Source organism: Perissodus microlepis, chromosome 4, assembly GCF_051167445.1.
Source record: "Perissodus microlepis isolate ML-2025 ecotype Zambia chromosome 4, ASM5116744v1, whole genome shotgun sequence".
Lineage (NCBI taxonomy): Eukaryota > Metazoa > Chordata > Actinopteri > Cichliformes > Cichlidae > Perissodus > Perissodus microlepis.
This window is the reverse complement of record NC_140464.1, coordinates 6,678,916-6,691,183: the sequence shown is the minus strand read 5'-3', so window position 1 is coordinate 6,691,183 and position 12,268 is coordinate 6,678,916. Positions and strand designations below refer to the sequence as shown.

The 12,268-nt window shown below is 38.3% G+C and overlaps 1 protein-coding gene across 1 annotated transcript in view; it reads right to left on the bottom strand.

Moving 5' to 3' along the window:
- asic2 (acid-sensing (proton-gated) ion channel 2) overlaps positions 1-12,268 on the bottom strand; it is a 402,072-nt gene that overhangs the window by 227,912 nt on the left and 161,892 nt on the right. The window lies entirely within an intron of this gene.

Below are 12,268 nucleotides of genomic sequence, written 5' to 3'. Positions count from 1 at the left end.
TTTATATTGCACATTGAAAACAATTTCAAATTAAACATCAGTACTGTTTCAATTTTGCGCTACTTCATAATTCAAACACACAGCTTGCTGTTGCATCTGGGTCACATAAGTGGATTTGGCTGTAAAATTTGACTACAAATATAAATTACAGTTAAAAAGTCTTGGAAAACTTGTGAACAACTGTGTTTAAGATCTTCAGGCATTTCAGTACAAGCCCCAGATGTACTGCTTGAACTACTGAACTTTTCTGATAACTATTTCTTGTTCTGAATGTGAGATTTCCAATACACCACAGAAATTTCAGGCAAGTGTATTAGAGATATAAATGAACTGCTACACACAAAAAAGAACTTACCACACTTACAACAATAACTACAGGCCTGCAGTGCCCATAGGTGTCCCATTTTATGCTAGACTGCATTTTTATCCCTTGTCCCCCCCATATTGAGATAATTCTGATTGGGAACAGTCTTCAAAAATCAACACTGCAGGATATACACTTACAGTGTGTGTCTTACATCCAGTGGCTGGAAAGAAAGCAACAAATGCTGTCATCACAGGTCAAGTGCAGGTTAACCTGTCACTTCTGCTGCGTACACCCCATGAGGAAAATTGTGAGTCACTGCAAGTTACAAGCTATGCAGATTTCAGCAGCATTTGACAGAAACTGCCACAAAGAAAAGCAAACGCAGCTGCAATAATGACTTGGAAACAACTTAGAACTGCGTAAAGCTAGTGAAAGGTGATTTTCTGAGATTATTCAATTTCGGAGTGCAAGAATCTGACGTGAAGTCACACAATATATGTGAGCTTCATGACAAACACCTGGCTTTGAACAAGACATGTGCCTAACTATGGAATCATCCATACTGAATACCAAAAGTGAGTAGCAGAGAGAGCAGCAGCTAAACCTCAATGCCAGTTCCTGCGATCACATTTTATGGCATTTGATATCACAAAACAGCCTAACAAGTTAATTTAGCTTCATTTAATGTCTACTGTATTTAATTTTTAGTAACATTCAGATAAACTATAATCATATTTCGTGGCAGAAATGTGACACCTGTAATTTGCTTTGCTTTGTACTTTCACATACTTCAGTCTTGGTAAGAACTATATTATTATACAAAAAACTGGCAACCACCAGTGCTACCCCTCAGCCTCCTAGTAGACATACCTATGATACCAATTTCAAAATCCTACATCGCCTTGTTCCCAAGTTAATGCATTCATAAGATTTTCAGAAAACTTGATCTCTGACTTTGAGGTCACAGAGTTTCAAACTGAGAGTTTTAGTAGATGCCTTGAACCTATATGACTTGACCTCTGACCTTCAGGTCAAGGTCACTGTGACTTGAACTCTGACATTTTTAGATGCACCTATTGCATCAATTTCAAACTCCTACGGTGCCTCGTTCTTGGTTGTCTACATCGCCCGCCCACCCGGCCTGCAGGGTGATGACAATACCCCATCAGTCTTTTACGCCTGAGGGTTAAAAGTCCAAATCGATGAGGTATTTTAATCCAGAATAACATTAAACAAGAATAATGCTTAAATTCTTTCAAAATGAAATAACTGCTCTGATCTTCCACAAGTCAGACTGTGTGTTCTGTGTATTTCAGGGATATTTTCATAAACATTTTTATGTTCGGTGAATGCAAACAACATGATTCTGCAAAAAACATGAGATTATTACAGATTCTACTGAAAACCCAAAGTAAATCAATAAAAGAGCAATGTGGCCTTTTTACAGTGATCCCTTTGACTACAACCTGAGGTGCTATACAACATTATCACATATTTCCTCACCTTCACAAAGACAGTACAAATAAACAGATATTATCCTTTTATAACCGGGACACACATGCCCTGGGATGTGAAACACAGCGCACTCACGCCAAACTTTACACATGCATACAGGCTGGAATTTCACCTTGGGTGGCATGTTGCAACAAGACTGAAAACAACAATAACAGCTCAAACGACAGCTTGGGAATTGCATCCTGTGAATAAAAGTGTGTCATCTTTGCCCCTCATCACTGAAATCTGCCTGTTGTTTTCTCCTGCCCACCCGGTATACACCCAGGAGGCACAAGAAAAAGATATGGATGAATGAATATATTCATATAGCAGGTTTGTTGTATATTATTACACATGTACAAAAAGGTTTGGCAAAAACTGTAGAACAGGTGCTTCGCTCAGGGGTAGCACTTCCTTTTAAACGCGCTGTGTGATTGTTTCACTTCTGCTGCCAAAACAACAAAAAAAAAAAACAACAAAAAAACCCCCAATAAAAACCCCAACAAAGGTTCAAATCTTTACTTTTAGGATTATTGGTGATTTTAGCTAATTCTCAAGGTTTTCCTGATTTAAATTATGTTTAAATTATGTCTTAATTAGCAACAATGAAAACACAGATTGATAAAAGAAAATAAATGTTTTAAAACGATGTAAAAAAATAAGCTGATTTGCAATTTAATAATGAATCTCAGGTATGAGCATTTGTTTTGCTTACCACCCAGTCACAAGGACGGTGCATGCTTAACCATGATAAATGCACTCTCACTATGGCCAAAATTAGCTTTCAGAAATCGAAGAATATGTGTCTTATTTAAAAGATAGCTCAAAAAACATTGAACCAATTTAAAATGTAACCCTCAATACTTCACATACATCACCAACCAGTCTAGCACCTTAAAATTCAGGAAGGCCCAGCTGGTTCCTTCACTCAGACTTGCAGCATTTTCCAATGTATAGTGACTGCACTTTGTTTCAAATCAGTTAATGAGCTGATAACTTTAACTGTCCTCTTGGTTAAATTAATTGCACAGAGAAAAACAGATATCGACATGTTAACACACTTTTAATAAGATGTGCCTGGGACAGGAGTGATAAAGTGGACACATGAAGAAGGTCCTATCTTCCCGAGTATTGAAAAGGCAATATAGTTCAGGTCAGACAACTTCCTCTAAAGGTTTCTTTGGTCCACCCAAGATAGATAATGAAAATGAAGCCATATACAAGTAGACAAAACTAGATGCTGCCCATGTGATGGATGACTGACTGGACAATAACATGTTTACACTGAAGGTGTAAGTTAATCTTTAATAGCATTAAGACTCTGCACTATATAACTTTCACTGGCCTCTAAAAATCTGTATATAGCTACTAAACCTGAAGAGATTTCTGTTCCCGGGGCTTCTCATCTATCCATTCTAATGATGTTGTCGATGAATACTGAGTCAATATGCAGCCCTGCAGGGCAGAGCCACTCGCTCCTATTCTCTGCTTCCCATCAGCCTCAATCATCACCCTCTCTGCAGGGTTCCACGACAAACCACACTTTACCAAACAGCTTTGCTCAAATGACAAAATGGCACCCAAAGGCAACACTTTTAGTGGAAGTGAGAATGCGTGAATCCTCGGGGTACGGGTGGGCAGGGCTTTTGCCGGAACAAAGGACCAATCTAATCATAGCATTTAGTCCTAAAGCCAACTCACAGCCCTCAAGAGACAAGACGACAATGGCAAGAGTAGTTGATGCACTTGTTTCAAGCTCGTTTTAGGGCCGTCCTCTGTGGTTCTCTTAATCTTCTAAAGACCGCAAGTGAACGGTAGAGCATCCATACCTCAGTGTGGACCAAAAAAATATAAATAGAGTAGAACATAGAGTTGGGTTTGAAAATCATATAGTGTGAGGATAGGTGAGAGTGTTAAACTCATTGGGTCACTGAGTATGTACTGAATGGCTGCAATTCCAATGTGCATCACTTCATTAGAGGCCTGATGGCTTCTGAAAGTAACTGAGCTGGAACTGAACCACTACCGGTCCACAGGAGCAGGATTTGTACACTCTATGATACTTTGAACTGTTTTTGACTCTTTCCCAAATACACTCACCACCCAGCATGCAAAGTATAAATGATGTGCTAAACGTCCCGCTGTGTGCTCTCAATATACTCCACACATAGATTACAATTCAGTAAATAACAGCCAAAGCGGCGTCCACTGCAGCATACTAATTCATGGGAAATTCTTTTCTCATTTCCTGCTCCTTCTAAACACCACTTTGCAATATGTGAAGACATATCCAACTCTCTGTGGGAAAAAATATCTCTTTAACTTTTACACTGACTTTGCTAAGAAACTTTATGATTTCTAGCCGTTATTTCCTGCAACACAGCAGGAGACAGGCTGTCTGAGAGACACAATTTATCAATTTTTTTGTTCCCCTCTTATATAGAGTTGCAAAACAGCATGATACCTGTTTATTCAGTTTCATATGCATGAATATTTGTCAGGCAGAAATAAAAATGGAGTTTATGTGTTTCAGTGTGTTCGTGTGTATGGTTAAGTGTGCTTGTTGTCATATAAAAAGTAAAGACCAACCAGCTCACTTCATCACCTGCTGATAGAATCAATTCTGGATCAACATCCAGCATGGCTCATGGTGCCCTCTCCTCCCAGCAATGCAGGTATATGCACAAACACTCCTCTGGATTCACCCCAGACTTCAGGACAAATCTGCAATCATTAGACCAACAGGCTTTCCGTAACATCTAAAAACACTGAAAGAAAACCTTTCCTCCTAATCAGACAAACATAAGAGTGTATTTTTTTAGCAGCTGCCAGAATAGAAACGTTACCCAATGATTGGACTCGAGCTGTGTTTGGTCTACACGCTTTGGTTGCTGTAGATAAGTGAGAGTTTAGGGGGGCAGGAGGGTATTTCATCAGTTTCAGGAAGAACAGACACAAAGCATGAATTATTGAAACGCTTAATCTTATTACGGTGATTTCATTATTCTGCACACTGTAACATACTAGCAGGTTCTGCAGGCAGAGAAATTTCTTGGGAAATGAAACCCAAATCTGAAACCACTTCATTACGCAGTGCTGAATTTTATCAGAGGAAGAGAAGGAAAACAAGGAGGATAATAATAATAATAATAATAATAATAGGCAAGACAAAGTTGATGTAACCAAAGTGCCACCTGATGCAAATAAATACACTGATAGCCTGACTGAATGCAGCTAAGCTGTGCATGCCAATTTAAATTTCATGCCAATTTAAATTTGATACACCTGCACCAATCTGCACATTGCAGCTACAAGCCAAACTTGTTGAGCTTCTTCAGCAGATAATCTGGTGTTGGATTATTTCTGTACTGTAGGAATGACCATCAACCCAAGCAACCCCATCTACTGAAAGTATTTCTTCATACTTTAGTTTTAAGGAGTTTTCTTGGACATACCTAAAACAGTTAGATGGAATACAATCTTCTAAGCATCAGCGGAAGATCACGATGAAATGCAGCACTCTGAAACAAGCTGTCATCCAATACTCACTGTTATGAAGATAGTATTTATTTAACTTATTCAGACTTTATAAGATTTCTGAAACATTTAAAAGATTTGTTTTTTTCTTTTTATTCAAAAGTAGAAAATCGGATAAAGATTTCCTGAAAATATGTGAAGAAAATGTTAATTAATGCACATTTCCACCCATAACTGTCTAGGAACTGGGTGCATTAAGATAAACATTTGGTGGTGCTAATTGTCCAGTCCCATGTAATTAAAATACAGCAGAAGAAAAGAGTCTGATTTTGTCAGTTTTCCATTTTGGATTGAATTCATTGTCAGCAAAATTAAAAGTCACAGGCAGGAGATTATATCAGCTGTAGCTAATTAACATCAATTCTGTAACAGCTCTGCTGAAAGCTTTGGCTGTTTCCCTCTCCGGAAAACTACCCTCTTCACTTGGCCAAAGATTATTTAGAAGTCAAATAAAACATCATGCATCAATAGAGTCTGCTCTCTCACTTAAAGTGGGCTGTGTGGTCCATATTAATATCTTAATGCAATAGCTGCAAGGCATTTACAAATATACTGTAGGGGCAGTAATTTATTAAAACACGAGCAAACACACAGAAAGACAGTTTATAAGCCAAAAATAGAGTTTGCACAATTCCAACAAGCTTGAAAGTTGAAATATTTAGTATGACCACCTTTATTCTACAACACAGCCTGAGCTCTCCTAGGGAAGCTTTCTTGTCACCACTTCAGCAGTAGTTCTCCAGGCTGCTTGAAGGACATTCAAAGCACATTCAAAGCTACTGCCTTTTGCTCCATTCTCAGTCCACATCTTCCCAAACAGCTGATGTTGCGGTAGGGCTGTGCGATATGACCAAAATCTCATATCCCGATATAAGAATTCTATCATCCGATAACGATATAAATCACAAAAATGTAACATTTTCTGTAAATTCTGTGAATCTCGGGCAGCTCGACTTGCGCTGCGCGTCATCGAGTGTTTTAACCGATGCATGAAACTACATTTTTAGACATAAGTTGTAACGGCCGCCGTTTTCTTTGTGAGTATTTATTACACGGCGTGCTGCGGGGAAAAGCCTGTTCTAACGTTTGAGTCTAAGGTCTATTTTTTAGCACCTGGCGGCTCTTTTTTACTTCTCATCCGTAAATAATCTGCTCTTTCACGTGATTCAGTTTATTTTGAAAAGTCTCAACAGGATCTTGAGCTTTATTGTGAAAGGTTTATGTGAAACATAAACAAGCGGACACGCGATGGTGTTACCGTCGTTGTTGCTAACGTACAACGCATAAAAACAGGCGCTTGTCCGTCTGTAGTGTGGTTATATTAAATAAAAGAGAAAGAGAGAACTTTAAGAAATGAATATAGCCACTACAGTGACCATCAAAACCATGAAAAAATATTGCCGTAAACAGTTTATTTTGTGACACCCCGAAACAAACGATAGCGTAAAATGAAACAGACGTTTTTATATCATCATCCGATATATATCGTTATATCGAACAGCCCTATGTCGCGGTCTAGGCTTTGGGAAGGACTGACGTTGTTCCATTCTGTATTCTTCAACCCACGTATTGTTTTGTGCATTGCTAGTGTATTCTTCCTAGCATGGTGAATCAAAAAATCTGACTATACTTTTTTTTCCATTCATAATTCCATTAATTTTGACAAGATCCCCAGAAACCATGACAGAGCCTCTACCGTGTGTTGTAGATGGCTGTAGACAGTCACTGTTTTCTACTTCTCTCCTATACAGTTTGACTTGTTGCTATTGTTTGTCAATAACCTTTTCCATATTTCACTTCCTTAAAAATAGTTTCTTGATAGCCAACCCTACCACTGAAATCCTTTCTGATGTGGCTTTGTGGAGCAGTAGATGGCTCAACTGAAGGGCCAGATACATCTCTTAAAAACCTGACCGTCAGGTCTTTGATGGATATTTTTTCCTATTTCTTAAGCACCTGGCCTTCAGATACTGTCCATCTGTTCCAGATAGCTTACTAGGCCTCCCACGTCTTCTTTTGTCCTCCACTTCTCCAGTATCCTTGAGGTTTTCAAGGATACACATCACAGCATGTTGAAATATACCAAAGTTTGTGGCGATTCACCTTGTTGGTGCACAAAAATCTTATGCCTGCCAACCTGTGTTATCTTTGGCACTGTTCTTAGAGAAAAAAAGTGGTCAGGTACAAGGGCTGAAGTAAAAAACAAGTTACAAACGCAGCAAGTGACCAAAGAAAAACTGTGAAAGGCTTTCAGAAAGCCTGAAAAACTTTTGCTTAAGAACACAAAAAAAGATTGTAACAAAGTCTTGGAAACAAAGACGGAAAGATATAAAGATATAAGATACAAGTTGCAACATACAAAGGTCACCTGTTAAGTGTCCAGCTTATTTGCCAACAGAAGCTCATAATAGATAAATACTACACTATCGTGCGTTGAATCTACTCTCAGTTAATTACAGCAAAAATAATAATTCGATTTGATCATTCAAACTGAATATATTTGATATATATTTGATTTGTCAGACCTGCTCTTGACAGAATAAGCAATTACTCAAATCCAGGCTACACAGCTGAGTCCTCCACTATATTCTGTAGTAGCAGACATAGGCTTCTATGGCAACACTTTAATTCAGGGTGCTCTTCATTTTTGTCCACATTTCAAGGATCTGTGCAATTTTAATGTGAACAACTGTACATTCCACACATAGCAGTATTCTGCATTTTAGCTCTCAATAAATCATACTCCTCCAAATCCAGAGAAGGTAGTGATAAAGAAAGAGAAATGGAGCTATGAAGCACCTAAGAACCCTCTGTTATGACTGTTTATCTCAAGACTCAAGAAAACAATGCAAAAAATGAGGTAAGTTTTATGAAACTACAAATTTCAAGGGCCGCTCAGCGTCTCGCAGATAGCGTGCAACGCATGGGTAGACAGTGCAATAAAGATAAGCAATTTCTTTGAGAGTGGTGCAGAGTAACATTTTATTTTTCATCTCACCTGGATTCCCATTAGCTGCTTCCAACATGACCGCAGATCTTCCCAAGGTAAACACAAAAGATAAACAATTTATAGAACAAGAAGCATACAAAGAGATGTGAAGCCAAGGCAGGAACAAAAAGCAGAGTTTTTCTTGTGACTATAATATAACTCTTGAAAATCTAATGTGTGCTGCAGCAGAAAACTAATTTGCACTGCCAAACCATACTTAGAGTCAGCATTTAATTTAATGTGCTTTATTTAATCTGCTTCATTTCATTTATTTAAATTAAGTGAAATTTCACAACTTTTTTAATATAAAGATGCAAAATTTAATTCCCAAAAGAAGGGAGAACAATAAGCACATTGTGAAAGAAATTGTCTATTTAGGGAGCAAATTAACATCAGCTCTGCTTTTTACAGAATGCAAAGGCCACATTGCTCCCAACTAAACCATATTTATCACAATACCACCTGATAGGCTGCATTTTTGTGTGCATTAGTATAGCTACACAGTTCTGGTTAATCTTCTCTGCTGACTTAACTTTTCACCCCCTCTGATTTTAAAAAAAATGGTTTGACTTGGTGGAGTCTTCAGCCAGCGTCTGTTTTTGGTTTTCTAGATAATGACTGCTCAAACATTACTCAAGCTGCTACAGTTCACAGTAAATGCCCCAGTGCATACAGAGGTACTAGTTCAATAAGGATACGGTCGTGGAGAGAGAAGAAAGGACCCTGTTTAAATTCTAAAGTTTTAAATATCGGGAGATAAAATGAGGGTAAGGAACATCGAGGTGCTCCGAATCAGACACATGTAGAATGCTAAAGTTGATGACAGTGCAATTAAAAAACAGTAAGTATGGCTAGTTTGGAAATGATGCCAGAAGAAAGCCTCTTATTTCTAAAAAGATCAGTAAGACTTAGGTTTGCAGAGTCATGTCTAAACAAACCACAATGCTTCTGGAAAACGTTCTTTGGAAGAGGATAGAAGTGGAAATGTTTTGGCCATAATCCACGGTGTGACAAAATCAAACACATTATATCACAGCAGACACCTCCCATCAGCTGTCTAAGACAATGGTGGAGGGTTGATGATCTGGGCTTGCTTTGCAGGAGGAGGTCATTGAGTCGAACATCAACTGAACAACAAAGTATTCTCAAGTCAAATGTGAGGCCATTTGTCTGACAGCTAGAGCTCGGTCAAAATTATTTCAAATCAAAATCAAATCACTTTTATTGTCACAGCACATGTGCAGGTACACTGGTACAGTACATGCGAGTGAAATTCTTGTGTGCAAGCTTCACAAGCAACTGAGGTGTGCAAAATACAAGACAATAACATAAGAACAAGCAAAATTGAGAATGGGAATGCATGCATCAGGGCAATGATCTCAACCACAGAAGCAAATGTGCAACAGAATGGCTGAAAAGACAAGAGTCAAGGTGCTGCAATAGTCCAATCAAAGTCCAGAAATGCTTAGGTGGAGAACTGAATGCCCAGAAATGAACCAAAACAATTCTGTAAGGAAGAACTGGACCAAATCTGTTCACAATCACATGAAAAATGAATAGTGTCATAAAGAAAACTTTTCAAATCACATGCCGCTTTTGCATTTTGGCTAAATTTTGTTAAATAAATAATAACTTGGTGTAACAGGTCATGGTATGGTTCATCTGAGGTTACATGTACCCAATTTTAAGAACAAGTAAGAAGCAGATAATTCTTTCTATTATTAAGTCCTGATACTTTGAAATTTAGAGTTAACAAAAGGTCGACTTTCTTCTTACCAGCAATTTCTACTTCTGCAAACAATTCCGCATGAATTTTATAACCTTTAAAAAGGTGAACAACTGTGACTCACTTTTAGCTCAGTTTATTCAGTAACCCAACACTGAATTTATGGATTCTGAACTGTAGCTGTTGATTTTTATACAGTTTGTTTTTTACAGATGCTTATTTTTTCAGCTTGAAAAACATGTTACTTCTGACTGACTCTTTAGCTACATGATAAAGACTTTAAGTATTTTTAAACACCGCTTGAGTGTTCAACAAAAAACATCTCCAGTGCAATTAGTGTCAAATGTTCCCTCAAATATGCAGCTGTCTAAAAGCTTCAGCTCGTCCTAGAGGAACCAAAGCAAACCCTTCAGTGTCTTGCCCACTTCACGTTGAACTTCATAACTAAAGATATGAGTGCAGTTCTCACTCTGAGTATTAGAGTTTCTGTGAATCGCTCGCAGCAATGACCACAACTTCATCTGAAAACTCCCACAGCACCTCCTACAGAAAGCCTGAGGCACACTGTATGTAGGAGGTGTCCAAATCCACAAATCAGGTGAAAAGTTGATTAGGAAAACTGGCTGTGCCCAGAGTTTAAAAAACAACGTACCAAGTCTAACATCAGATTCACTTTGTTGGGTTTGTTTATGTCTATACGGCATAGAGGATCCATTTGAAATGTGATACATTGCTTCACAAATATGACAAAAGTCCCAAGAGTCGTATCCAAATCCCCATGGATTAATCACTATAGGAAATGCTTTTTCTATTATACACGTTCATCTGATCGTTTCCTATTATAAATAGTATAAATGCAGGTTTAAACATTATTGTAATACTTTATGTACAAGTTATGGTACAAATGCAACAAGCCTCGGTGCTATAATGTCCAAGATACTAATGAAAATCTTACATTTATTCATGTTAAGTGTGGTTCTGCTATTTTGCATTTGATAAGGACTGGAAAAAGAAAAAGAAACTGTATGGTAGAAAGCTCTCATTGCTTCAAAACTTTAAACCTTTTTAACTGTAGAATCTTTTTATATTTTTCCACTCACATCTGCAGATTTATCCACTGATAATATCGACTCTCCAATGACTGGAACCATTAGAGTAAATGACCTTTAGCAGGCAGAGGCACTGGTACAGCTACTCATTGTTATCATAATTAGCTCTGACTCTGACTGGGAACACGAACACTGATTAGACTGAACAACACTACCTTGAACTTCGTTTGGGGTTTTGTGCAAATTAACAACCTTGAAAATCTCGTGGCCTGGAACACAGGAAGTGACAGAGAGAGAGCGAGACTGTTTTTTTTACACCGTTTTAATACTAAAGCTGTGCTTTGGCTATGATGTAAGTTTTCCTGAAGCCAATTTAAGATGCCAGTCTTTTTCTTTTTTGGGGGGCGTTCACCCAAGTGTACTTGATAAACTAAACAGAGATGGTTATTTAAAACATTCATCTAAAAAAGTCAAGGACAGGTTAGCACTTGAGGCAAACAGTTACAAACGACATCCACTATGCAAGCTGGGAGATCAGAGTGATAACTTAAGACATTCCTACCTCTGCCCCTAGTCTGCTTATGACACCAGCTGTCATGAAAAGGAAGCTGCTTATTGTGTTGTGACCAAACTAATGTCCTGAATGTGACGTAGCTGGCTGGCAAATTATAACTGACAGAAGTAAATTACAAGTAAATAAAAAAGTAGCGTTGATTTGATTCCACCGATTTACAGCTGAAACACTGACTAATCCCTGCAACCTACTATCTTTAAAGACAACATCCGCAGTTATTTTCTGCAGTTAACCATCAACACTTGGTCAGTTCTCACGATCTTCCCACCCAGCAATCACTGTCACAGCTGATTTCAGGAGTGGAGCCTCATTGAGGATAATGTCAGCAAACACAGGGGCAGACAGACAACTGACAGGTGTAACTAGGTGGATATCTAGCCTGACAAGTTCAGAAATTCATACTGACATGTACAAAACTGCTTACACTCCCTCAACCACACGAAACCGATATTCGACTTTGAACCGAATTCACCCCTAAGCCGTGACAACGAGAGGCGTCACGGCTCGGTCACGGGGAGGATTGACAAAGGTAAATGTTTACCCTCCGTCTCATGAATAGAAGTCCTTAATCTGATGAAACCCTGAGACACAC